This window comes from Branchiostoma floridae, chromosome 15 (assembly GCF_000003815.2).
Source record: "Branchiostoma floridae strain S238N-H82 chromosome 15, Bfl_VNyyK, whole genome shotgun sequence".
In the NCBI taxonomy this organism is placed as follows: Eukaryota; Metazoa; Chordata; class Leptocardii; order Amphioxiformes; family Branchiostomatidae; genus Branchiostoma; species Branchiostoma floridae.
In genome coordinates this window covers 16,275,955-16,302,796 of record NC_049993.1, presented here as the reverse complement: position 1 = coordinate 16,302,796, position 26,842 = coordinate 16,275,955, and the positions used below count along the sequence as shown (strand labels likewise).

At 41.0% G+C, this 26,842-nt stretch overlaps 1 protein-coding gene across 1 annotated transcript in view; it reads right to left on the bottom strand.

The window, feature by feature from the left end:
- LOC118432099 (receptor-type tyrosine-protein phosphatase S-like) overlaps nucleotides 1-26,637 on the bottom strand; it is a gene marked incomplete in the record, with an annotated part of 117,931 nt that extends 91,294 nt beyond the window's left edge. The window contains 2 exon segments of the mRNA XM_035843619.1: nucleotides 13,438-13,536; nucleotides 26,132-26,637.
- Nucleotides 26,638-26,842: the final 205 nt, after the last annotated feature.

Genomic DNA, 26,842 nt, shown 5'->3' with positions numbered 1-26,842 from the left:
AGAAACACCTGTTTGTATTTCTTACTGTGGCAGTCTTGGAATTAAAAAAAAATTGGACAGTGAAGTTACAATGCCAATCGGAAATATCAACAACCTTCTACAAATGTTGCCACTTCAGAAACACCCAAAGCTAAAGTCTGGAGGTGCAATTTGATGCAGCAAGTTCCCCCGAAGGTCCACAATTATCTGGCAGGTTAGACCGAGGGAGGGAGGCTTAGCAGGCCCATTTCTGCACCTGAGGCCTCATGAAAGTTGCACAGCCTCTACCGGCGCTGCATACTGTAGCAGCTACTCCTGCAGCTTTTCTGCACAGACCTGGCTTAGAACTCAAGGAGACTGGTCTGTCTTTTTTACACAGGAGATTTCTGGAGTAAACTTCTGGCTACGCTGACTTGATCTTACATATGAATTCTCTAGTGAGTTTGTGTTTGCTGTCAAGTAGGGAAAAAATCTAGCTTGTGTTGAAATGGGTATGTTCCTAGTCTGTGTAACACAAACTCTGCTGTCCGGGGCTGTCACTGGCCCCTCCCCGCTGACAGGTGGATGTTGGGCGGGCTGCTATGAGCGAGATTTAATCAGACTAGATATGTTCCCATCTTTTAACAGTTTTATCACAATAAAAATCAAAATTATGATGCAATCTATCATTTTGCAATAATTTCATAGAGGGTTTACAAGTGCTGATATCAATACGTGCGGCTGACAGCAAAAATTTGTTTCTGGAGGAAGAGCGTTTTCATAGATAAATAAATCCATATCTGTCTTAAGATCAACATTTTTCCAAGAGACAGGTCAAAATCAATGCTCATGTGCATGTCATGCATGGAATCACATGAGAAACAGCTTTACCACCAAGCTTTGGAACCACAGAAGACCATTCCATCTTTTTCGGGGAGTAGATTTTTCCAGTACTTAGCACCAAAGTACTCTATTGATTTCCCAGTCCATTCTACACTAATTGTATGAAGAAAAAGACCTCTGCACTTACGTTAACATTTGAAAAGCAAAGACAGAAGGACTGCCACACTCATCACAAAAATGTTTAAACCGATCTGAAAAAGGGTTCCGAATACTCCGAAATGCGGAATTGAATGCCACAATTTTCCGCTTGGTAATTTTCCATGCAGCCTTTAGCTTGAGCTCATCACCAAGTCCAAAGCCATGGCAATTTCCTGTGTCCTTCGGGAGCCGAACGAAATCCATACAAATTAGCGGCGAGCTCCCGAAAGGGTGGCGGGGGGAGTCACGGGCGACATCAATCACTTTCTTCTGAAGCGTCTTTACTGTTTGAAATCGGTAGAGACCGATGGGGAGAACCGAACACAATTTCTGATCAAAGGGCTTCTCTTAAGACCAGACATAACTTTGTAATGCAAAATCCCTCTTTTAATCGTTTCATATGCAGCACTGCGGATTTTAAATGGAGAAATCCATTTTTGTATACTACATGTAGTATTTGTGTTATATCTTTACCATGAAAAGCACGTCTTATGTGTCATTAACTTTTATAATCGTTAAGAGGCTGATTGGAAATACGACCTACAATATCTGAAGGCATGATTATTTCTGCACAATCTTCAATCATTTCATATTACTCTAACATTAATTCTGTCCTATTATATTTCTACAATTCTAAAATTTGATCCATTATTCTACTTGTCAAAACACATCATTTCCCAAGCTGTGTCACCATACAAGTAGCCAGAATTGAGGGTCAAGATTTTTTTGAGGAACAAGTTGTAATTCCAAGCAGTCCTTAGGACCAGTCAATCAAATTAAGCTCCGCCTCCTAAATGCAACATGACACATAAGTCATAACATAATACACTACCATGGGATATATACTGGCATAGCCCACTTCTCCAGGGAAAAACCCTCACCATTCAAATTGTGCAAATATCTGCAAAACTGTATCCACTGGGGAGGCTTGCGCTGCATGATCTCATCATAGAAAGCAGCATTTGCATTCGGGAAATACTTTGGGGAAATATTCTCTCCATCAGAAGTTTTCTATATCTATTTAGTAAGTCCAAAGGGAGAAATTTACCTTTTGAGTTATCAGCATGATGTATTTTCTGGATCAGCGCTTTGTGAAGAGATTCAACAAATGAGAGTAAGGGTTGGGGAACAACATGTTCTTGCATAAAAGGATCATGTTTTGGAGAAAACCTGATTGCTTGGAGCAGAGAAATTGCTTTAGGAAAACATTGTCCTGTCAGTGTCAGAAATTACATGTATATCTATGGAATAACAGTGATATGTCTAGAATTATTTGTTAATATTCATAACTACTACGAATATTTCTTTTGCAACAATGGTGTGATCACGCTTTTTCTGAAGGACAGCGGGATTGATCTAAAATTAGTAAAAAAAAATTTTTTCTTTTGAGTTCAGGATGTAAAAAGATACAGGAAATTTCTACCTTTTTTTATCAGCTTGGCACAGGCAGTAACAGTTACTGCAGAAATTTTGCCAGTTACTGACTTTTCAGACAGCTTTTTGGGTGGTGGCAACATGCCATGATAACGATAGCTGTAACACAGAGACTCTAGACATTTAGCGTTACTTACCGACAGAGGGAAAACTCACACTTTCTCTGACGTCTCTGTGCCAAGTAGTGGTAGGGTGGGGGAAAAAGAGAGACGCCAAACATTTACAGTTAGGGAGAAAACTCACACTTTCTCGAAACTCTAACGTCACATGCAACTCCCTGTGCTTGAGTGACCCAAATTGGCAAATGTCTTGCCTCCCCAAACATTGCTATTTTCCAGAGACAGTATTCCCTGTTATTAAACACAGCTAAATGAAGGCCTGCTTGGTATAATTACAACTTACTATGACCACTAATGACAGAGAAGACTCCACACAGTTCCTTGAAGCTTCTGTTATCACTGCGAAACAAATAAGGTTCCTTCCTAAGATATATGACTGTCTCATCACTGAAAAGTACCTGCTATAGAGTCTGGTATGCTTAATGACTTTAATGCCTTTCCGCGGGAAATACTCTAACCCTAAACAGGACTCGAAATACTGGGTGCACCCAAAATTGGAGCTGTGCACCCAAATATTTTCTTACGTTTATGTATGTAAAGATATCACAGTATACTAAGTATACATCATATTCTTGAAATCTAAGTGTTAGAAAGATAATAAAAATGTCTGTCATGGTACTTGTTTAAGAATTTGATAGCTTGTAAATAAGTTTTATTATTAGGTTATTACTTAGATTTTGAGGAGGAGAGAGTGCTACCATCATCTGGAAATATGGAAGGATGCCTACCTACCTACTTAGATTTAAGTGGTGCACCCAAAACTTCACCGAATTTTTTTTAATGGGTGCACCAGTGCACCTAATCCCAAAAATGAATTTCGAGCCCTGCTAAACTAAGTGCTGTATCTGTACACTAATACTGAACTATCATTATCATTCCAATTTAATGAAAAAATAAAGGCAGCATGACAATGTATATGACCTAACATCATCTCTGCATTCTTCATACGTGACCAAAATCGTAAAAACTTTGCAAACTACCACTGATGGCTTATCGGACCTCCAGTCCTTGACTAATGTTCTGTCATTTATACTTAATCCGCGCCTCAAATTCAAACTGATGAACGATCATTTTGTCTCCCTACCATGTACTGAATACATTTGTACAGCGTGAAATCCATTACCAATCTGGAAATAATGACCCCACTCTGTGAGACATGCAAGGGGACAGACAGATAATGACCTATGATGTCACCTAATTAATTATTCATGAGCTGTAACTGATTTCTATCTGCACTTTGAACCCATTTATCACGTTAGAGTGCTATTTTTCACCCAGAACAGACGGTTATAACGTCATACATGTTGGCAAAGAAATGTATGATTCAAGCATCACATAAAAGACGTACAACCAAAATTTTTAAAATCAAAACCAAGTGCATCTTATCCCCAATGAGTAAGCAACATCTTTCAAAAGAATCTATGCAAAAAATGTGTGACAGAAATATAATTCATCTTAATTCTAATTCTTACAAACATTTCTATGAAGTTATAATTCAAATACACTGCATAACTAGTCAACTGATAGAAAAATGTAATATTAGCTCTTAAAAAATGTTGCCTTTTAAATGTCTAACCTAGTTTGATACAGTACAACAACAAAAAAGGAAAATGACTCATCAAAAGTCCGTCTGGCCAAAACCACCCCACCTGTAGTCAAGATGAATAATCAGGTGAACAAATATAATATAGTATGACTGACAGGAAAAAATGAGTTCACAAATCCAGGTGAATCACCTGTACCTGTGTCTATCACACACCTGCGGACAATTAAAGATTAACACATGGTGATGCAATCATTTCAGGATGGTTCCTCTATGTAATGCCTGGGTAAAGGGGAACAACATAGCCAAATATCTACTCTACAATTAGCACAAATACTAACTTACAGATTTTGTTTGAAGATAGCAAATACAGAAAACAGCCATAAAATTACAAGCTTTAAACTTCGCCTCTGTGATGCTTTGTCAACCAAACACATACAGTAGGTATTCTTACCTTCTTTCCCTACCTGATGTATAAAATCATATGTCTGAACCAGGACACACTGTTGTTATTACCACACAAAATGCTGTAAGATTTGGTGTTCTTGCACCAGAACAGGATGCTAGAAAGTACTTCAACACTGTCAATACAAGCCAATCCTATAACTTTGTATTGTAAACTCCAAACTATGCACATAAAAAAATCCTCAGGTTTTCCCATGGACCTACCACAAGTTGCCACATGGGGTATTCTGGGTTACAACTGGAGAAGAACATAATATGTTACCTTTCTTTGTAACTTGGCAGCTTTCAAACACTTTGAAACTCGTCCCACAACAGAAGCTAACTGTTTGTGAGTTAGGTATTGCATTGTTCCCTGTATTTCTACCTTGTCACAGTGACTCATTGAGTCATTATATTCTTCACGACAACAGGACAAGAACAAAAGAGATACGCAGCATTTTTGGAACTCTTCCCACAGAAAAAGTGATGCCACCCTGTTCGACAATCAAGCATCACTTTGTTCCCCAAAACTTCTACGTGGACAAACTTTTTCACAGTAATTCTTTATGACATCAGGAACAAAAGAGATGCGTAACCGTTACACAGTTAAGAACCCTTCCCTCAAAGTGACCTGTTTGACAATTAAATGTCACCGTTTTCCCTGAACTTCTGCTCAGACAGTTATTGTTACAATAATGGCTCAAACAAGAAGGTCAGCACCGTAATAGACAAGCCTGGGGGAAATTTCCGAGAAGAAAAGCCTGATGACGCAAGTGCTCTATTTGTTTACAGCTTGTCTGCGGGTCCTGACGACTTTAATAAGTTTTCCCACCATCACCAGATTGCCCAAATTGAAAAGACTTAACTTGAAAAGCAACAAGGATTGGAGCCTGTTCTTCAATTATGACGTAAGACAAAAAAAGGATCGTAGGGAGAATACAATGTTTGTATGGTTTCTACTTTTATCACCATTAAAATTAAAACAAGCAAATTTCACTTTCTTCAATTCTGCATTGTATCTTTGTCGCTTGTTCTTATGTCCAAATTGTTAATCTAAAAAAAACACCTATTGCATCATTTTGCTATCTTTACACACTTCTCCCTATGATCTTTCAGGTGCATCCCCAACAGAAAACTTCATTGTCATCTGACTTTGAAGTTCCTCTTTAATCAACAGAACAACCTTAATGAAAGACAAAATTAGACAAACAGGCAACGACATAAAGAACAAGATAACAAGAACAGCGGCTCCACTAACGAGGCCCTAAGGTAATTTTCCGCTTTAGTGTACAATGGGTAAAGATGAGTGTCAGTAGAGACGCGCGACCCAAGTACGGCTCAATTCACCTGTTCTGCTTTTCATCCTCTAGGTGCTCAAAACTAAAACATATAACTATGATTCTCAGCCGACACTTTCTTTGTGTCGTAAACTCTCCACTGTTTGGGTCTGCTTTGAGGAAAATACTTGGTTAAAAGCTGACCACACCAGGGTTGTACAGGGGGCAGCCCGGGGCGTTTTGTTATTTATTGGTCTGGTAGCGGATTGTGTTCTTCTCCTGTCCACTTTTTAGTGGTGCGTCAACAGAACGCCGTGCAAGCATCAACAAAAAACTGGCCTTGCTCCGCTGAGCAAAACCTTGGGAAAGGCTCATGCGTATTGATAGAGAGGCTGATGGAAACAGCCCTTTAAAAGGTACCGCAGGCAAAGTAACACCACCACGACTTGCCCGAGACGTTCGTCTAATTGCCCAAGACGTGTAACTCTCACCGCCTGCCTACTGGTGTAATGATAATGACTAGCACTGAGGAGGTGTCTTTCAAGTGACAAGCGATCCTCGTTACTAACGAACTGGACATAACGCGCGCACGTCGTACTCCACTCACCTTGCGTCAAACTTGGTGGCCATGAAAAACGACGGGCCTTACGGCGTGAAGACAAGAGATAATTAATGGTGCATTGAGGGATGGCTTCGGGGCAGAGGCACCCAAACAAACGTCTGTTTGTCCCGGGCAAACACGGCTGGAAGCTCCGGTGTCGACGGCCGGGGCAAATGGAGGCTCCGCACGCAAGTTTCGCCCGCGACGGACAAGCGCTGAAATAGAACGCTGGTTACAGGAAGGAAGGTCTGTATCTGCAAGGGTCCCTGGTCCTTATGGAGGGATTATCCTGGTGAAGCATGGCGACTTCAAACGCTTTGTGTTTTCAGGGAACGATTCAGCTCGCACGCTATCAGGGCCCCCGACAAAACCAACCTCTGCTCTCAACAAGCCAAACGTCAAACACAAGACCTCCTGAACACAATAAAACGACTCAGAAGGCAACTTTGTATCCTGGGACCCACGCAGAGTTGTCTCTTTCAAAACATTGTACCTCAACTCCACCCCAGAAGCAGTGAAGAGTAAAAAGACATCTTGTTTCGAGTCCTCGGTGCTGCATGTTCAGAGTAGGTGCATGGAACGCTTGCGATGAGCCTAGAACAAACAGGGAAGAGAGGGCTGGAGCCAACAATACAGTCCTTCATCCGAGGTGCTCTAGCCATACTCACGGAAAGGAGCAAGCCAATACGAAGATGGTTCCCCTCACAGCTATCCACCGCACGCTATGTTTCCCACAAAGCCGCGCAATAAACGGAGGTGTTTAGATCCTCCTGCAGTCACCAGATCGGTGTGTACGCGCTCTAATCCGGTCAACACGAACCGTAGAAGTGTTAGAGGTCCGGAAAACCCTCCGATGATCTCTCATGAAAGAGAACGTAAGCCGACTTAATGCCGCACGAGAGCCTTAACATCCGCTGGAGGAAGAAACTCTCGACGAGAGATCGTAGCACTGACCTTCTTCAGGTGAAGACTTCCGATCCGTAAAGACGGAACAAAACATCCAATAATGCGAGGATCAAAAAGACAACAACACAATCCTCCTATGAGCATTTTCATCACTTCTCAGGGATTAGCGCTTAAGCTATACATTATTGCATCCTATACATCTGCATGATTAAGTAAAGCCTACATATAGGAGGCTACGTGCTATGTAAAACGTTCCACAATCTTCGCTCCTCCCACCTATATTGTTTACAGGTGCAGCTGTAAGATTTGCTCCATAATCAACATTTTTAAATGCCAAAAATCTTTTGAATCTTCTCTTTGCAAAAATATGATCAAAGACAACAAGATTTAGCAGATGACCTTCGCACTGCCGAGCAATAAAGTCATGAAAAATAATACCAAAAGAATTTTCTACACCACAACACTGCAAGACAACATTTTGGAAAACAGCACACTTGACTCAGACAATTTACAACTACATACCAAAACACACACTGCAATCAGCCTACAGCCCTGGCCTCACTTCTATCGGTGCTGCTAATTAAATTAAACAAATTAAACAAATTTTTACAGACAATTGAGATACCTGGACACTATCAACTTACACAAAACAAGGTGCTAACGATTGTCACCTGAGGACTTTCTCACCTGGGGATCAAAAACAAAAACACCTGAGGTACCTGCGTGCATATGTTGACAACTAGCCTACAACTATCATCATTCAGGTGCTGTCAACACAAGCAGTGCAACAACCCCTCATGCAAACTTGTACAGCTAAAAACAATGCATGCTCACATACCTAGGAATACCTGCATTCACAGGAAAGAATTCACTGAGGTTGTCCTCACAGGATAGCAGGGATTCTTTGCATCGCTCCACGAAAACAAGATCATAAAGCGTTTAGCAGCAGACCAATTTCTTCCGTGGCGCGTCTTGAGGACCATTTACACTGGCATGACGCTGCTACTTCTCAGGCTCCTGGCAGGCCAGCTTCCCCTAGGCTACATGACATCATGGTTCTCTCGCCTCATTGGCCGAATTATTCGTAATTTGAATCCCAGACAGTTGCCTCGTTTATACTGTCTAAAACCTATCATTTACCGCTGCTAACATACCGGAGAGGACAGACTCGTAAACCGTAATTTCTTCCCCACCACTTTCCACCGGGCACCCACCTAACAGGAGGGATGTTCGGTTGTATCCTGCGATCAATTACTGGTTGGTCAGCGGAGCGAAATTAATCCCATCTCCGAACAGGACATTCCTGTACATATGCTCGCTGACAAAGCCCCTCCACCAATCATTTTTATCACAGGGGTTACATGACACATCTAGGTTTGGGTACAGTGATAACAATGAGAGCTCTCCGACAGGCAATTAAATTAGCCTGGACACCAGACCCGATCTATCGTGCATCTCAATAATACCTATCGTGCATCTCAAAATACCTATCGTGCATCGGGTCTAACTCAGGGGGGACTGCTGTAGAATATCCTTGGGGGCATGTAAGCCCTGGAGCCGAAGAGTTGGGCTGTACAGGCCCTGGAAACAGTCTGGCATCCAGGCTGCAAAAAAATCTGACTGAAACCATTTCTTTTAATTTTTCATATAATCTATAGTACATTTTCAGCTACTGAAATCTGCTGCAACAGTTATCTCTCCAAAGCTTTGATTCTTGCCATCTAAGCAATCCACAAAGCATCTACTTTCAGTTGAAACAGTCTATTTGAAGTAAGTATTTAAGATAATTACACTAATGTTTTGATTGTTAACTAGCTTAATGGTGAACATACTACAAAAACTCAGGGACAAAGAAATAATGCCAACAACCCAAGTAAACATTTTTTTTCACTCTAATTTCCGTTCTTTTTTATTCCTTCAAAGGCTAGCTGCTGAAAGAATTACAGTTTAGAATTAAATGATAATTTCTTCCATACTCCCAATTTCTGTAAATATAATGTTAGGAAAAATATAACAGCCACCACTGGTTCTGATCCTCACTCAAATCATTCCAGAAACCAAAGCCTAACAACTGGACCCGCCTTTTGCAATATTCTTATCTTTCCTACCTTCTCCCCTTTCCAAGACATTTCCTCCCGCATTTCCCCAGACTTCTAATCTCCCCAACACAGTTATAGGCACGCAAAGGTGCACTTTTCTTCCCACGTTGTCATCGTACCTCGCAGGGTATCATCACAAAAAAGACGGCAACAGGCAAAAAACTGACAGCCCGTCATAACGGAGATGCATCTGCCTAAACCCCCTAATCATGTGATTGGGACACATGTCATGTGCAGGTATGATTATTTCATCTGTTCAGCAAACAGCGCCGCGCATAAATCCATTCCCAGACTACACAGGTATGGCCCAAGGTTACTCTGATCCCATATCAAAGTGGATTTCCAAAACAGCGAGGCTCAAAACGATGCGCTAGACTTACCGGCTCGGACGTGAAATATGTGCACGCCAAGGGTATTATTGCTTTCTTGCCATTTTTTCAAATAAACACTGGTATCAAAGTGCTAATGGTTTAAAATCCACAACAGGGTTTAGAGCCGGTGTGGATAGCGGGAGCCCCTTTGGTAATGCGACCTGTGTTTGTTTAATCTCAAACGTTCATATTTAGCACCTGAGCCCAGGTGAAAGGGACTAACATGACAAATCACCAAATCAAAACAGTTTGCTCTCGCTAAAGACCTATCCTCTGCTCGTGTAAACAAACATCATGCCAAAGTAAACACAATAAGAACAACAAAGTCAGGAAATATCATTAGTCATGACTGAAGTCAACACCAAAATAATAGTTATGAGACTCTATAATTTTTGCAGAGCTGCGCTTCCATGCCTTGCAAATCTACGCCACACACTCTGTATGTCCGGTTTACGTATTTACAGTTTCAGAGGAAACTGGATGACAGAAAACACTGCATGATGTTCCTTGATTGATCTGTTTTGTGTACTAGACTTCACAACACTGTTGAGTTACATCATACCAATCATCTCCCACCTAACAGACTGTCAACAATGCAATTTTCAAACAAGCAATGGCAATGATGCATAGTAGCCATATATCAATTTCAACTTTCACTGGAGAAAGGATGAAACACTAGAAGTAGTATAACTGTCACTTTACAAGTTTATTGAATACCCTCTTTTAGTTTTAGAGAAATATCTTGTCTCAACACATTGAAGCCAAGGCAATATAATAACTACTATATTGCCCAAGAAAGGTAGCCATCACATGTGGACAGGTGGTCACTATACTCTATAGACAGGATTCTTAATCCTTGTGTCCATTGGAAAAATTAGTCAAGAGACCATGAAAAAGTGGTCGCATTGGCCAGGTGGTTCTTGTGTATAGGTGGTCACTTGTACAGGTTTGACTATATTTGTACATTTTGTGATTTGTGAGAAGAAGAGAAGTGACACCTCAATTCTAAACCCTTCTCTGAAAGTGGTCACATTGGCCAAGTGGTTCTTGAGTGGACAGGTTTTGACGGTATATCTAGGGGCTATTGAGCTATATAAAAAGTCCAAGCAAAGGGAACTAGAACAAGAGATATGTGAGAAGAAGAAAAGTGACACTTCTAAACCCTCTACTGCCCCTGCAGCCTGACCTCTAACCCCTGGTCAATCCTCTCCTAACTCCCACTAGATTGCCTCTTTCTCTGCCAAATCCCTCTCCAAAAGAAAAGCCTCTGCATTCATCAACCACTGAGGACAAAATGGATGGGGGAATCAGGGGAACAATCTACCTACAACAGAGCCTCATCCATTCTACTCAATAACCTGTCATAGCAATGGACAAATTAAAACAGGTTCAGAACATTAGTGTGTCAAAGTGTCACTCATGTTTCCAGAGTGAAAAAAAAGGCTAGAGCTACAATATCAGATACATGTATTCCTATATCTACTTGCTTCAATTTGTTAAAACATCATGTTGATAGAGCTTTCAGAAAGTTCTTTGAGGCAGTTTCTTTAAAAAGACCAAAGAACTTACTCACGTTACTGGAATACTGTCAGTTACAGTTTTTTCTTGTTCATAATAAAGTAAAGTCCTATCAGTTTTATCACACATAGCAACTAAACTTCCACGAAGTTCCAGCAAAAAAAAATACAAAACGGACATCACTCCATAGGGAGTTCATATAATCCAATGAAAACAGGAAGATTTGGCCCAGTTATTTGCGCTTTCAGCATATCTGACCCCTTTCCGGCCTACAACTGTTGAGAGATGACCTGGTCATTTCCTTTATGGCACTTCAGCTGCAGAGAAAAAAGCAGTAAAAACCCAGAACAAGACCTGAGGGAAGCCCGAGGTTAATAGACAAAGGTTTCAGCGCTAAATGGCTTCCTTCTGCGCTAACTAAGGTAATAAAATGAAACATACACCTCTCTTCTCTGGCACAAAAAGGAGCACAAAGGTATTGTCCTTTTATATGAGTACCTGTGAACACGAACACATACTGCTTTTCATTGTAAAGGTGCATTTAGGTGGAATTGGTAGCATGGCTGTGAATAATAAATCAATCTAATCAATTAACAATTCCTTTTCATGATAGACAAGATAGACAATAATCTGCTGAAAGAATAATACCTTTGAGAAACATAAAATGGTCCAATTTCTAGGTCAACCATATTTTCTAGAAACTGCTAGGTTACAAAAACTTGAGACAAAAAACAGAGGAAACTGCATATCTTACAGGTAAATAGATGAGATTCACCTGGGCCAAAACACAAGAAACTGTAGCTATATATATCTTTGTGTGACAATGAAACATATACTTTTCTAGGTCAACCGGATCTTTTAGAACCTGCTAAGTTACAAAGACTCCATAACAATAGCAGAGGAAACAGGTGAATACCTCACAATCACCAAGCTCAAAATACAGGAAACCACTTCTGAAAATATTGAAAAGGGGAACATAGAAAAGATATACAGTACTTCTTTAGGTCAGTCTGCTCTTTTTTTAGAACTTCAAGTCACCGAGACAAAAGAGGAAACCGCACACTGTACAGAATACCTGACAATCACCTAGGTGACAGCACAGGAAACCTTTAGATACACAACATTTTGAAACATTAAAAAGATATTCTTATGAGGTCAACCTGCTCTTTTTATAGAACATAATCAGTCACAAAGACTAAAGAGGGAACCGCACACCGTACAGGTGAATACCTGACTATCACCTGGGTGACAACACAGGAAACCTTTAGATACACAACTTTTTGAAACATTAAGAAGATATTCTTATTAGGTCAGCCTGCTCTTTTTTTAGAACACAATGTGTCGCAAAGACAAAAGAGGACACCGCACACCGTACAGGTGAATACCTGACAATCACCTGGGTGAAAGCACAGGAAACCGCGCAGCCCACCTAAGTCTTTAGATCCCCCGGAGGCAGTCTTAAGGAGGAAATCATCTCCTCGTATCATGTCTGTATCTTCTTAAGTGTCGTCTTTCGACATACTTATTGCCAGGAAACCTCAGTCTTTGTATATCGTTTACCCAAAGCAAAACTTTTAAGGAGTTAATGATACAGATTTGGCGGTATTGTTTCCGCTATAAATATTGATTAGGAGACTGAAGAATGGCTTAAGTGTCCGGCGACAGGTCGAGAATTAACCGGAGATAACAGGAAGATACTATCAGTATCTGATGATCGTTGTGGTATGCTTTGTAGTCAGTAGTTTTCTACATTTTCTACCACACACAAAGTTGCCTATGTAATTACTGTCTATTGTCAACCAAATTTACACATGAAATATTGAAATATACTGATACAGTAAAACAACAGTACAACTTACAAAAGCAACAATTTGAGCTCAGAATGACGAAAAAATTACTAAATCTATCATATTATAAAATTATGCTCAAACGTAGCAAGAGAAAGTTTTCATTACACAACATTGGTGAATAGCATGCATTTTTCCAGTGAAACTCAATACAACACAATACAATAAAATACACCTTTCTCTGCAATGATGTGGTAAATCACAGGGAATATCAGGAAATGTTTGGCATGCTTCTTCAGGGAACTCTACACTGAGAACAGACAGGTAAAGATTTCTCACCTGAAGTACAGGTGTGAGGCAAACAGTCCTTTCCTGTCTGCAAGTCGTCTGGAGTCTGGGTCCGACTCACGGGCGCACGTGTCCGTCTAGCACAGCTTCCTGTAACATACAATGAAATTCTACATTAACCAAGGGACACAAAAATGATGCGCAATCACGCTGTGTGTATTGGGAAATGCAAATGTCAAGTTTAAACACGTAACGCACGTACCAAAACCGCAGAAAAGTAAATACCGCACATACATACGTACAACTACTTCCACTTAGAATGTGCAAACAGTCAACTCAGAGAATATTAATCTAAAACCACAAAAAGATAGACTGAGGCAGCACACCCACTTGTCAAGTGCATATCATTCTATGTGATATTACATTGTCAGTGTCATTTACCATACTTCGCAACAAACAAACAAAAAATGTAGAAAGTACCAAACTTAGCCATGTTTAATAAGGAAAATCTTTCACTCCCAGAACTTAATTCTAAACCCACAAAAAGCTAGTCCAAACAATACTGTACAATATCAAATGTTATAATATTTCACAGTAAAGAAAATATCAAAAACTGTATTATGAAGATATGAGAAACTTAGTAAAATTATAATAAATCCTAAGTGTTCTACACCTTCATACTTTTTGTACAGCATATTCCTACATAAGACGACCACTCCCTTCTGAAGAAACCCAGACAGGAAATGGAGACATGGTGTAAGACATGATGTCATTAATGGTACACAGGTAGCGAGCACCAGCTACAGATTATACAGCACAATTTCCTGTCTCTGCCTGGCATTTTCTTGCAGTCTTGCATTCTAACTACATTATTCATGTTCTACGCAAAACAATGTTTTTATATTCCAAGTTTGAAAGAATGCTGATGGGACAACATTTCCCGTTTCACAAGTCCCAAGGAAAACGAGGGAAAATAACAAACTTGATATCAATTGAACAAGCTACAACTGTGTATCTCCAAGGATTACCACACAAAGTAAGCTGCTACAATACATCAATACCTCTAGCCACAAGACAAGAAAAAATTCCTACGTACGAAGCCTGTTTCAATCATCAAACTATTCAAAAGCAAACAGTAATTAAAGATGGCCTTGTAGGTTACCAGCTTCAGACAACACAACCAAACAGAATAGAACTGTAACAAAAACAAAAATATTTCTTGAAAAAAGTTTTGTATCATACAATTATCGCCATACCTATTGATGTTTTCCGCCCGGCAAAACCAATTATTACAACTTCAAACAGAAAAGGGCCCGATATTGAAAAGCAGCGCCCGACTAACAAGGTTAGTAGGCACACAATAGTCTCACCTTGCTAAAACCATTAGCTACCTTGGCGAGGCCCGTGTTTGTGTGAGTTGTTGGGAGTCAAACACACGGAATGCGTGATGTCACAGCAGGCTTTTAGCTAGCAATGCGTACGGGCGTACAATGTACGCCCTTTAATAAAAATATCACAAAATGTACGCCCTGTTTTTTGGATGTACGGCTTCTGTACGCCCTTATTTTCCCCCGGAAACTTCGCTCAAAGTTCAAAATTCGCCGATTCCGGGCCGAGCGCCGAGCACCGAGCCGCCATTTTGGGTGATTCTACCTCAAGTCTCGCACCAACTCACATCTCGCGAATCGCGAGAGTCGCACCCCATTGGCCATTTCGGCGTGACGTAGCGCGCCCGGGCGCCATTATTGGTGGAATATCTGATATCCCCGCTGTTTTCGCGGGAAAAATCACGCAGGGAAGCGTAAAAACTTTGATTTGTTTACGAAAACTCGTCGAATGCCTGAAGTCATTGGTGATAAGTACATGTATAGGATTGTTTTGGAGGTTTTTTTTGCTTGTTTGTCGGTGGAATGTGGGAAAAACAACAGCTAATGTGACGATGACATACTGGGGAGGGGGGCGGTTTCGGCACTGAATTCGTAGAAAATGTTGAACGGAGGTCGCGATTTTTTCACGGTAACTTGAGATATTACTTTTGTTGCAGTCTTTATTTTCAAAATATTGATACATGGATGTTGTTTGTTGAGAAAATTTCGCTTAATTTGCCCTTGGAGCACATCTTTTCTGCTATATATTTTCGATGAATTAAATGTTTGTACACATATTTTTCTGTAACGTTACTGTGTAAAGTTAACGCTGATGTTACAGGCTACAAGTAACTTTTCAGTGCATTTATTTTCAGCTATGTTCTTAACAGAGTAGATACACAAAAGAAATATAAGATGTACCTGGCAGTCCTGGCTACACTTTCTCCTCTGTTGGTTTGCAGATTTTCTTGTAGACTTCTTTAGCTTGCTGTTGTTATATATGTAACATCACCTTTAGCAGTGAGGTTAATTTACTCTCTCTGATTGTATGTATTAACTCATGAAACATTATATTGTAAGGAATCAGTGTTATATTACTTGAAAATTACCTCATGTATTCTTTAAGCCATACCCACCTCTAATCAAGAACACATACCTCCCATTCTCAGGACAAAAGTAGTAATGCAGCAAAGACAAAAATTTGGCTATATTCTACTTCAAAATGCAGGAAATAGCATTTCAGAGGCTTTAAATTTAAAAAATTTCCAGGGGAGGATACCCCCGGACCCCCCTACAATGCTCGCGCCTTCGGCGCTCGTCGCGCGGCTCCGCCGCGCAGTGCGGAGAGTACAACACATTACAGATGTACACCCTAAAAAAAATTCCTAGCTAAAAGCCTGTGTCACAGCCTCCGCTACGCTAACGCAAACACACACGGACAGACTTTGGACATTCTTCCCAAACGGTCGCCTGACGTCACTCAAGGATACAGGTCTGCTCAACAAACGTCTTTCAGCCGATTAACATTCTTTGGCTTCTTCTTTCTCAAACAACGTCTCGAAGTTTTTGTTCTTTGATTAAAAGAACAATTGATTTTTAGAAGGGTTCAGATAACAGAAAAAAAATAAAGACAATTTTATCTTGTACCTATAGGTCCTTACAAGGCTAAAAGCAAACACAAAATCACACAAAAATGTGAATTTTCCACCCCAAGAAATAGCCATAAGCCATGGGCTTATTCTTTTTACCACTGTTGGTGCTTAAACACACACTGATAACAAACATACAAAGGTTATATATATCCTTGTCAAAGTTCAAATTCTTTACTGTAACAACTCCTGGCAAGGCGCACTGGGGCAACCGTTCAGTTAGCACAAATATTACAACAATTCCAGCACACCAAATGGCACCTTTCCACAGATACAACCTGATTTTCAAAGACATGAGCACAGCTTGGCAATGACTGACACCCTTTTATAATCTAGCTGTCGAACTTGGGAGGTGAGAGGGATTTGGCTGTGTAACAAGCAAACTTCAAAGTCAGTTAGAACTTTACGATAGCTCTGCTACATCCTTTTGGCATTGGTTGATAAAGTAATGTATGTAATAAAGAAAGACCCTTATCCATTCCATATTGTCAAGTTTTTTAATAAGCCCTGGTTGCAGACAAACATACATAAACAACGGGTATCACTATATTTTAGGGATTTTGAGTAGAATAGTTTTCTCTACTACTAAGCTATTGCTATTGGATTGTTTCCAACATTAGTCATAGTGCACACATGGTGACCAAATTTTATTATCTTTTCTGAACCAGTTTCACTGTTCTCAATTAAGCTCTCCTACCAGGCAGCAGCCCAGTTCTTGTTATTCCACCAAACAGCAGTGATGGCTTCCAGACTCCGAAAACATGCGACTGCTTTTCTCACGAAAACCTGAGCTGGAAAATACGGAGGCAAGGTAGCGAGACCAGGGCGCAGCTTACAATCAGATCAATACTGCTGACCAGTGACCCTTAACCCCCAAGGGGTCAAATCCGTTAAGGGGAGACAATACAGGCTACCTTGCGTAGGTGAGAGGCATCTGACCTGTCATTTGTACTGTAATTTCATCCTTAGATGTTTAGAACTGGTGGGTGGAACCTGAAAAGATGGCCTGGGACTGGCCTAATGGCCCAAGCTAGGGCCGCTCGTGACCCGTATTTTGAGGGGTCAACTTTTCCACCTGGGACAAAGACTTGGACCACAGAGGGTAAAGTTATTTGACCTTACTGGACTGATTTCGGTGTCGGAATACACATCTCCTGCGAGAACACACCAATCTCAAAGTCCTGCAGCTACACAAAGGCCTTCTCCTACTGACTACCAACTGATGGAATGTCTAATGTTGGTCCTAGTTAATCTCCAAAATACACACATTACAAGCAATGCCAAGAATGAAGGAGGAACAAGGTTCTGTGACAGAATTTGTTTTAAACAAAAACTTCCAGATCCAAATCAGAAACGTTCTTGGTTTAGAGAAAGAGGACAAAATCCTGGTTCAAGATTTGTAAGTTTTTGCAACAAAAAAAACATGAAACCTTTCAACCAGAAACAAATGTCAGTCTGAATTAGATCCTCACAAAAAAAGAGTCACAACATTACTACAAATCATGCAAATATTTACCGTCCCCAAGCTGCAACAATCAATAGAGATCTTATCCATATTCATGGCAGGATGTTGCAGAGATATCCCTCCCCTCCAACTCCTCCATTCAGGATCCAGGAGGGAGACTTGTGTGCCTTTCCCATAGGAGACTGCACACTGAATGGGTGCAGAAGCTAGCACTATTGCCATGTAAATGTACTGTCACTGGGGAGGGCACAACTTTATCAGAAATAGAACAATGACAACAAAGGGGTGGCCAGTTTGGTTGCCATGGCAACGGACCCATCTGTCACAGGGAGACAGGTAGGATTAGGGGGTACATTGTTCCAGGTAGGTCTTCCCTTTGTGTGAGTTCCACCCACAGAGAAACATGAAGATATATAACTTCATTTCCAGAAGACAGGAGCTAAATTGAACCCAATATCGTTTCTGTCTTGCAATAATAGTTCTTTCTCCCAAGAGGAAATTTATTCTATTACCCTTGTCTTTTGTACTTTGGACAAACATCATATCTTATATTTATAGCTATTCAAGGATAGAACATTGCAATACATGAGGGGGAAAGGGGTTTTTATGAAACATCTCTCGGGTTCATTGAGCCATGTTTTTCCCACACACTGCCCCCGACCAAGAACATGACATTTACCTGTGCCAGAAATACAATCCTATTTTTAACATGTCCAATATTGTCCCTGTCATATGTCAAACCTGTCTATTAATACTACTAATGTGGGAGTGCATTACTGTAACGCACTACCAAAGCGACAATTTGTCAGAGTATCATCAGGAGCTGAGCTGTTATTAGCGATTACTGCACACCTTTTAGCCAAGTGACCTTTCCACCTCGTAATTTTGCTAAGCACGCAGAGACGATCAAGTCTCCGATAAGTGGTCTTGAAAACTACACCGAATTGAACTGATGACGTCTTTAAAGCCCTTGTCAAATATCTCACGTAAAATTACGCACGGCAAAAATCGATACCTGCCAATAAATCAACCTGTCCGGAATTATGACTTATTCAAGCCAGCGGCGGAAACTTCGTCGTGTCAGATATCATAAGATATGAACAATTCAGCCGGACACATAAAGAATTTAAGGTCTGCTTATGCATAATGTATGACTGAAACAGGAGTAGAGGGGAGGGCAAGGGGTACAGCTATACATTATGTATGGTGGGATTGTATGCTAGCAGAGTCGATTACCTGAAACAGCAACCAATTTGGGGATCAGGACAGGCAACATGAAACTTTGATGAAGGATCGAAGAAAGGGAAATAGAATTAATCTTTTCTTACAGACAGTAACTCTTCAAATTCATTAAAGGGTCCTCAATAATTGAAAATATGTTGAGTAACTCTTCATGTAAAGATGGCACAGAAATAATCGCACCAGAAGGAGCCCTAACACTAAGTAACAGAAAATCTTTACAAGTAAATTGCAACACAAATTAAGAAAAACATCAGAAGCATCGAAGTTATCCAGGGAACACACCAATCTCTGCATGCTGAAACGCTTCCAGTTTTCTTGGCACTAACGTAAGTTTTCATGATTTCTACTTTCTCCCACTTCAATTTTCACTTCAGAAAGTGACACAAACAGGACATTCTACTGGCACGGCCTCAAGTTAAACCTTCCTGCATCTGTAAGTTAGCGAACACCTGCAGCATAACCCCACCGCAAACACTTCTGCCCCATTCTAAGACATTCCTACCAAGGTTCTTGGCACTTTGCCAGCAGTACGCACAAGAGCTGGAGTTGAACAGCCCTCCACCCTCTTGTACCTGTAATAATACCCCTGATGCTAGCTCAAAGGAATGTGTGTCTGTAACTCTACTCCCATCACGAACAACGGACCCAACAATCTACAGAAAATTGGGAAGGAACCAACAGCATTAGTTCGATCCCTGACGTAGGTACGAACTCCGATTGGAAGGAACCCTTCACGAACAATGGGCCCAACAATCTACAGAAAATCGGGAAGGGAACAACAGAATTAGTTCGATCCCTGACGTAGGTACGAACTCCGATTGGAAGGAAGTATTAAACATGACACAGGGTGTAAAAAGAGCTGTTTCCTACATACTCATACCACCCTGATGCTAGAGGAAGAAGCTATTAGTATCACAGAGGCATCCAAAGTTTCAACCCACTTGTATTTGATGACGGGTTCTCAAAATTCTTATTGCCTCCCAACAGAGGGAAATATGCGTTAATTGAAAGCTACTTTTTTTTCACCTGTTTACAACAACACCTTTCTACCACACAGGTGGGAAACCACTTCCTTCTCTTACGCAACAAGGTCAGGTGATTCAGGTGGGAGGACCGCGTTGCCTTCTTTTTTTCTGGCGGTGTCAAGTGCAAGGGTAAATAAATAAACATCACTGCGGTTTTTCCGCAAGCCAACCCAAAACACTGGGCAGAAATTCGGCCACATGCCAGCTACAGGCAACAGGGTTTACTTACTGGTAACAGCTTACTTCCTGGGGCGTGGGAGACACTTACCAACCAGGTAGCAGAAAGTAATGCAATATACAGCGTGACGTTAACATTGGAATCACTTTGTAATACCATAAACTCGCTAGGAAAAGCAGTCAAGATTTGACCTTTGCGGAGAATGTTAGGGCTGACGTCAGAAGCCGTTATATGACATAAAACGCTTCGCTGGAAACGGATGAAAGTAGCTCGTTGTGTTTGAGCCAAAAACACGGTAGGAGACAGCACTTGGGCGTACTAAACAAGACACTTTTGGCACAGGTTCGAATCCAGGTGGGTTTCCGATGACTTTCTGAGAAAACGGTGGGCTTGAAGACGGGATAACCATTAGAACTGTCACATGTAAATACTTTAGAGAAAGCTTTTAACCTGCACATAGAGTTGGTTTCTTCGAGTGGGAGCTTTTAACTGTTTCAAGTTAACAAAAGTAAAACAAGTAAGTTGGAGCTTCTGGGAAGTTCTGTTAAAGCAAGACTGCACCACCTTTGTGAAAGCTACGTGATTTCCCTATCACTACTGTCTAAAACTTTGTTATCAAAAGTATGACAAAAAAGAGCTTTACAAAAAAAGAGCTACAGAAAGATTTTACCACTATAATTGAAAAAGCTGAAGACCACCGCAAAGCAGTACAAAGTTCAAGAATGCCTGCACCTTTTAATGGACCAAACCTGGGGATTTAAATCAATGGCTTTCAAGATATAAATTATCAGTAATAGACACTTAGACACACAGGTTGACAGCCACTCAAGGTTTTGATCAACAAACTGATATATAGTCCGCTCTCTCGCCTACTTGTTTTGCTGTAAAGGACTTTCAGCAAAGCAGGGGACAATGATACTCAGCTAGTGCTTGTGTGCAAGGTAGCAATTTCATTTGATGATTGTTGGATTGGTACTAGGGCAGGAAATACTGTGCATTCTTTAGTCTAAAAAATAGATATCAAACTCTAAATGTATCAAGGCAATAAGATCAACCTTACAACATCACTGAACATGCCATATCATTACTGTGAAAGAATCACTAACTACCTAAAATGACAGTTATTTTCATATCCAAAAAGGTCAGCGAAGAAAAAACAAGATTTAACAATGGACAAAGGCAGTCAAAGGAACCCCACATTTACTCTGAACTTTCTAAATCGTAGTAAAGGGTTCACCAGTCCATTAAACTCTTGTTACAATACGTCATGCAAGAGGTATTATAACTCGTGGTCCAATTATGGCTCATGCTCTAGTGTATGATACCTTTCTCAACGATTGCTATTTTCCACACAGTAAAAAGCAAACCAGTAAAACGCCTTTGCGCTGGAAATTAACTTGTTTTCAAGAGTCAAAGAAGCTAGGTTGTTTACAAGGGGGATTTGGCTTGTTTTTCAGTCGGGTGCGAGGGTTTTTATGATGGGTATGATGTCATGTGTTTTTTCTTGACAAACAGCAGACCCACTACCTCACCTGTGGGAACACAGGTAATAACACCTGACTTATCTCTGCCCAATTTCCTCACATCTGCCACCCACTCCTGCCAATCAAAGCTCCACCTGCAGCTATTATAACCAAACTCAATAACACAAAATATCTTGCTGAATCTAAAAAGACAGGGACGGGTTTTCTGCGCGTTAAAAATCTGCGTGCGCGTTAAAAATCTGCGTGCGCGTTAAAAGACCAAATAGTAAATCAATGTAAAGGAAGTTGATAATGGCTACTACTGTTTTTGTAATGTGTTACAAACAGGTAATACTAGTAGTTATCCTAATGGGATTTAATACCCTTCATTATGAACTTAACTTATTCAAAATGTCCATGGACAACACATTTTCTATCTACACTGTAAACAACATTCTAAAAGATTTTAAGTACTTCCTTTTTATTCAACAGTTCTTCTTGGAATTGTTGAGCTAAGTTTAAGAGAATGTTGGGCAATTTTTGATTCTGACACGGACCTATCACCCCCCAGCAAGCCATGACTCATGGCTACCCAAATAATCGGGTGCGAGAGGGACAAATTGTGGCTTTTGTCCCCTTGTCACCTCACGCCGCTGGCACACGGCCAACAGGACAAAATGTCGTTGTGCCTGTAAACATCTCATCGTGACGCTGCCATCTCTCTCGCCAGGGGTGGTAGTGTTACGCCGGTACAATACCGTTATGACCTTACGCTTCTGCTGAGCAACGTTTGAATCAAAACACTACTGTAACAGTCATCTATATTAATGTTACACAGTTAAGCTTTTGAAAGTGTAAACATTGGTTAAAAACATGCTAATAAACTAAGTCAATATCAATCAACAGAAAAGGTTTTTGCCTCAGAAACCAAGTAAAAAGGATTTATGAATAAGCTTTCACTCTATACAAATACTTTAGGCATATACCTTTCAGGGTTCGTTTACTTACTAAATACAATATGATGTTTTATGCATTGTGAAAACATTTTACAATGGACGCAAACATTAGTTTGACGTGCTAAGTGCAAACTAAGACAATAATAAATGTCATATCTACTTGCCTCTGCATTTTTAATGGTTCCATTTAACTTGGTAATGTAATCAAGTGTATAAAACTGTCTTATGCACCAGAATTGATTATGAAAACTGTACACATAGATTCCCAAGGCCAATATGACATAAGATATGGCAAATAAATCCAAAAATGAATGACAAATACATGTACATATATTACAAACAGAGCTCTATATTTAGCATATTTTGCAGAACAATGCCATGACACTAATTGATCTATAACGTTACAAGGTGCTCCCATCTGAAACAATTTTTCACGCTCGAAGTGTGTTCAGCATGCAACAAGACCAAGCCAGCTGCTCTTTCCAGTGATCCAAATTGCTGCACAATACTGGAAACTACGCCCCTCTGTATGACATCTGTGCTTTTTTCACTGGAAATCCAACATCTGTCGCATGAGCAAACCACAAAAAGGAATGGCGAGTAACGAAAACAAATAACCTATTCCGAACCGAGACCGAAGTCGGCGCAGAGCTGGGCATCCATGTGCATTTTGTCATGTTTCTTCTGGACATTTGTAGAATTCCTTGCAATTAATGCAAGATTGTGGATGACTGAGGCCTATTTTCACAGGCATGCCACGAGATGTTTTCGAGCTGCCAGACCAAATCAGCAAGGAGACAAGGACGAGACAAAATAAAAACTCCATCAGCAGGTGACCTGGGAAGGCGGGGAAAGGCTGATGAGGATAATTATGAGGCTTGTGGGAGGATTCTACCGGCAAAACATCTGCCTGGTCGGAATGCCAGCTGGTGGGGGAGGGGGGCAAAAATCACACCGAAAAATCACAACAAACTTCCTAAATCGCGCATCAAAATTCCACACAAGAAACACACATGGACAACCTAAGGTTGATTGATGTAATCTGGACAAGCTTCCCTTGATTTCTGGGGCAATGGGAGGTGAAAACGAGCGATTTCTCGGTGCCTCCCTGCAAGGCCAAAATAAAATCGTCTGCAGGGAGTCGCCATTTTGTTTTTGACGGCCGATAACGTTCGGCGCCGCATAATGATCCTTCATCACCTCGCCCGGCGACAGGTTTGTCTACAGCAGAGAATGGGGGCCACAATCTGTTGTTTCTGATAAATTGCTGATAACAGGGCAAACTAGATATGTCGGTGAGGGATTTCTGCGAGCAGGTTTTTTCTAGGGGATGCCCCCCTCCCACCGCATATCAAGTTCACGGATGGAGAAATACGGCGGTGCTACAACTTCAGCTCCTACTCAAGTTACATGTCCACCATTATTAGACTCGGCACAGGGCCAGTTGAAGCCTAAAACAGGCACCTAGATCTAAAATATCTTCACCTACTGTACAGTTAGTCTTTCAGATCGCTATGATGTCTATGTTAAGACACCAAAGGCAGGGAAAACAAAGGAACCCGACGACAAAAATCAAGCCAGACGCCAGCCTTTCTGGCCAAAGCATTGTTTCAAACACTCGCATAACACCACAAACAGTTAGAGAGTCGTTTCAGGGATTAGCAACTTCGACTGACCTAAAATATCATCGGCAAGCCGGATTTGGGGAAGCGTTAGACAGGGCCTACACAAGTTAGCAACACACAAACGTTTGGCTCAAACAAAAATCTACAGGCAGAATTTCCAACACGTGAAACAAAACCGATCTTTTTCCAAGATAAAACGTCCACCTTGTACTTTGGCGTTTTCTACATTCTCAAAAGTTCACAGATTTCACAGGAAAAATATCTCAAGAGTATGTTTTGTAACCTTTGTTGTAAAATTGTGCCAACAAACAGCCCCATAGTCTGCAAATGCAGAACATCTGAAACATTTGTGGACAAATTGGACAAAAAATCAACCAACAACAAACTTTACAAACATGGTAGACAAAATTGGCCAATTTCTTAAACACAAAATCCTAACACACAGCCTAATATTCCTCTCTTTTCATTTTGCAAATATCAAGATTGAAGACAAACAAAAAGAGGCGACAGAAAAATCGACAAGGTGACAAAAACTGTGAGTGCGTTGCAGGTGAGAGCGCCTGAATGTCTGCCCCTTATCACAGTCATCAGACAATCTTGTTTACTGCCAGCCTTTCTAGCAAAGCACGGCCTTTACTTTTCGGAACAGTAAACATCGCTGGAACCATTTACTTTGGAGATCAAGACAAAAGTTTAGCCAACAAAACGCGACAAATAGTTGTTTGTTGCACGAGCATTTTTTCGACACTGCCTTCAAAAACAACTCGGGACGCCTTTCCATATCTTCTTGATCAAAGCTCATAGCTTTTCCTTGCTTCAAATACCTGTCAAATATCTTAATACATTTGTGGAACATTTTCTCAACTAGACGTTTTAATCTTATCATAGTTTTACCCATTACAAAATTGAATTTATATAAAATACCAATTGAAATTCTTGCCCCGCAATAAAATTTAGAACTGCAAATTTTGATACACTTTGCGTAACCCTAAAGTCAAGCCTGGTGCAAAAGACCAAAATCAGGCGTTCCTACAAATATTTCTTTGGAAAAAACAATTTTGTATGAATTTCTCTGCTTAGCAAAGCAACAATTTGCACACAAAAAATAAGCAGGGTTATGCTATAAATCCACTGGGATGATCAACACACTGCCCATTGTTGCTGTGGAGAAACAAGTTTGATTGTGTGACCTGGATTGTTGCACGGCGCTACATGTGACTGTCCGCACACAATGCATGCCGTAACCGCCAAATTCGGATAACCTCCCGGTCGCCTACACTCCAATATTTAAAGGGCAAGTCTTCCCTAACAGTTTTCCCCACATCTGCGTGATTTTTCATGTGGTTTGGGGGTGACAATCAGCTGAAAAACCCTCCAAATCGGGAGAGCGATGTGCTATGAGTCACGGCATATGAAGTGCCTTTTACAGCAACAAGGGGCAAGAACTGAAGCAAGCTCCAACCAAACGCCGACTTTCTTAGCAAAACTATCCATTTATAGACTATTAAACTACGACCAGAGACGGCTATACAAATCTGCAAACACTACAGATTATAGAAATATTGTTTGTAGTTTCAGAAAGGCCAAAAATCTTTTTGAAATCGGGATGTTTACGTTGCTGGCCGCCGCTCGCCGCGTGAGCCATGCCGGCGCATCGGCAGAGAGCATATGCACAAACAAACCCGAATGCCAACCATCGATCGGCACATGCCCCGATTTTCCCAATTTCTACCTTATTTCTATAAAATAACAGGAACATAGGGTGACAAACTTACTGTAAAAATCCTTTCCCGTGCTCCAGTCTCTCGAAATATAAGTAGGAACGTCCCAGGACGAGAAAATATCCTAGGATAGTCCGTAAACGCAAAGCAAAATCCAGATATCTTGATCTTCGCTTCCACTGCACCGAAATTCTGTCCAATTCTGCAGTCAATATGGCCTTACTAAAGTGTCCTTATCCGCGATCACATCTCCGGATTGAATCCTGGTAGGCTTCCGTATTGGTCTCTCGCTTGTACCGCGTTTTAACCAATGTTTTGGGCGGAATTCCTGGATAATTTGGGGTGTCCCCACCAGTCCTGTCCCTACTTCCTCTGTGTTTCAAACCGCTATCTGCCTCACGACCGGATAACCCTCCGCGCCGGACTTCGCACCGTGCTTCCGCGCCGCACTCTAGAAATTCTTCTCTTATTTGCTTTCCCACTCTCGGATATTCTTCACATTCCCACACGTCCTACCCGATAACCTTTCGAATGAAAAATCGATTTTTGCTGCCCCGGGTTTGTCGGATAAAAAGCGGAGGACCCAAATTTAATCGGGCGGAGGGATCGCTCATGCTAATTAGGTGCCACGGTAGGGGTTGACCTCATGGCACCGCCCATACCTTTGATTGACAGGTAATTAAGGACTATTTGCATAATTGACAGGTCTGTCAGGGTGGATCGGATATCAGTCTGACGTGCTTGAGGAGGTTGGAAGCAAGGTGC